Source organism: Adiantum capillus-veneris, chromosome 15, assembly GCF_014529385.1.
Source record: "Adiantum capillus-veneris isolate H3 chromosome 15, ASM1452938v2, whole genome shotgun sequence".
Classification (NCBI taxonomy): Eukaryota; Viridiplantae; Streptophyta; class Polypodiopsida; order Polypodiales; family Pteridaceae; genus Adiantum; species Adiantum capillus-veneris.
The window spans coordinates 103,131,855-103,134,530 of record NC_140945.1 but is presented as its reverse complement, the minus strand read 5'-3'; the positions used below and the strand labels follow the sequence as shown (position 1 = coordinate 103,134,530).

At 44.6% G+C, this 2,676-nt stretch overlaps 1 pseudogene; it reads left to right on the top strand.

Moving 5' to 3' along the window:
- Nucleotides 1-341: 341 nt before the first annotated feature.
- Nucleotides 342-2,331, top strand: LOC147441195 (uncharacterized; annotated as a pseudogene).
- Nucleotides 2,332-2,676: the final 345 nt, after the last annotated feature.

Here is a 2,676-nt window from a genome sequence, read left to right as displayed (position 1 = left end):
CTTCTTTTTTCAAAGTTCAAACCACTTCTTTTATCCGTAGGTTAGCTATGGCAAAAAGCAACGGAAGAAGCACAAGGGCTAGTAGGCAAAACACTTCAGCAAATCAGCCCAACAATGTTTTTTCATCGACTAGGCAGATTGATTAAAACAGTGGAAAAAGACCCAGCAAAACAGCAAAAAGAAGTCCTCCTCTTGCACGCCAAGCCAAAGCGGCTTTCCCAAAAGCCACTACTCCAAACATTTCCATCCCCACCCTACAAGCCCAGGAAGTAAGTGAAGACATGCGAATGACGCCCAAGAAGCCAAAGAATCGTCCCAACCTAACATGGACAGCACACGATATGGCAAACGCTCTTCAAGCACGTGAAAATGGGCTCTCCTTACACAAATGCTCAATGCAATTCGGCATAAGCAGAGCTGCCATATCCAATTGGGAAGAGGGCAGGACGCAGAAAAAGAAGAAAGGACCATCGACGATACTCTCCATGGAAGAGGAGGAAGCATTACTACCGTGGATCTTTTTGAAGTGTGATTCCGGGCATGGAGTCTCAATCATGGATGTGAAGCTAAAAGTAGCGGAGATTTGCCAAACTAGGGAAACATTGTTTACAAACGGCATTCCTGGAAGAAGTTGGTGGGAAGGATTCAGAAGAAGACACCCAAAGCTGGTCTTTCGAGTCTCTGAAAGCTTCGATCAGTCAAGAGCAACCAGATTTCGACCGGAGATAGTCAAAACATTTCATGACAACCTTCAAGAGTTGTATAATCAAAATCACTATCCTCCCTCACATATTTGGAATGCAGATGAGACCGGATTTCAAGGTTCTAGAGACAAAGGAATGAAGATACTTGCAAGAAGAGGGACCAAATCTGTTTATGGAATCACTTGCGATTCTCGTGAGTGGATGACAGTTTTATGTTGTGTCAATGCAGCCGGGAGTGCTATTCCAGAATATTACATATTTAAGGGCAGTCCGATTAATGGAAATTACATTCAACAGTGTGAAGATGGGGCAGCAATGGCCGTTCAAAGGAAGGCATGGATGACAGGAGAACTCTTCCAAGCTTGGCTTCAACATTTTGACGATGCTATCTCTCAACAAATTGGTAATCAAAATAGACATCTACTCATTCTTGATGGACATGGGAGTCATGTCTCCTTGGAGGTTGTGGCCAAAGCACACGAAGCAGGCATAGATATCATAACGTTACCAGCACATACCTCACATAAGTTGCAGCCCCTAGATGTTTCTATTTTCAAATCATTGAAGGTTCACTTTCGCAAGGAGAGAGCTATTTGGCAGCATAGGACAGCCTCATCTCATGCCAGCAAGTCAGAGTTGGCCTCGATTGTCTCAAAAGCTCTAAACTCATCCTTAACCTCGGCCAACATCATGGCTGGGTTCTGTGCAACAGGTATATGGCCACTTAATGCATCAGCAGTAAAGTTTGACGGAATGCTGTGTAATCACATTAACATTACGCAAGAGGTAACAATAGAAATGGATGATGACTTATCTCAAGTTCCTACCACACCCATGCAAGGAACCATTGAAGAAAACGCGGCTCTTGCCCTAAATTCCATGGCAAATGAAATCCTAGAAGAAGATGGAGCAGCCATTGCTCTGGAAGAGGAGCTAGCCAATTCCCTAAGCTTCACTCAATTACTACAAGTTGGTGACATTCCAACAAATATGACCATAGCAACAAAGCCATCTGAGCTCATGGGTGGACACTTTCACCAAAACATTGGAGGTGCTGAGCTATCAGTTGGAGAAAGACCAGAAGGGAATCAAAGCAAAGGTAAGAATATGCCGCAATTTGAGCTCATGGGTGGACATTTTCACCAACACATTGGAGGTGATCAGCTATCGGCTGGAGAAAGACCAGAAGCGCATCAAAGTGGAGGTGAGAATATGATGCAATCTGAGCTCACGGGGGGAAACTTTCACCGACACGTTGGAGGTGCTCAGCTATCAGCCAGAGCAAGACCAGAAGTGCATCGAAGTGGAGGTGAGAATATGCCGCAATCTGAGCTCATGGGGGGACACTTTCACCAACACATTGGAGGTGCTCAGCTATCAGCTAGAGCAAGACCAGAAGTGCATCAACGTGGAGGTGAGAATATGCCACAATCGGAGCTCATTGGGGGACACTTTCACCAACACATTGGAGGTGCTCAACTATCAGCCACAACAAGACCAGAAGTGCATCGAAGTGGAGGTGAGAATATGCCACAATCTGAGCTCATGGGGGGGCACTTTCACCAACTTATTGGAGGTGCTCAACTATCAGCCAGAGCAAGACCAGAAGTGCAACAAAGTAGACTAGAAAATATGCCTCCAACATTAGAAGTGCAACCTCGGAAAGAGTTTGGGGATGAGAATCAACCTCCATCATTAACCATACAACAAAAGGCTTCCGAAGAACACAACCGTATTATTGATATACTATAGGTACCAATGAGAGAAGTGTGTGTCAGACAAGCAAATCGAGAAGCATTCGTAGACTACACCAATAGCCTTATTCTTACCTCCTCTCAATACATTGAAAGTATGAGAGCAAAGAATGCTAAGAAAGAAGAAGTTGCCAAAGTGAAAGAGGAGAAGAGATTGGAAAAGGAGAAGAAAAGAATCAACTCACTTGCTGAGAAGGAAGTAGCACGACAACGAAGGG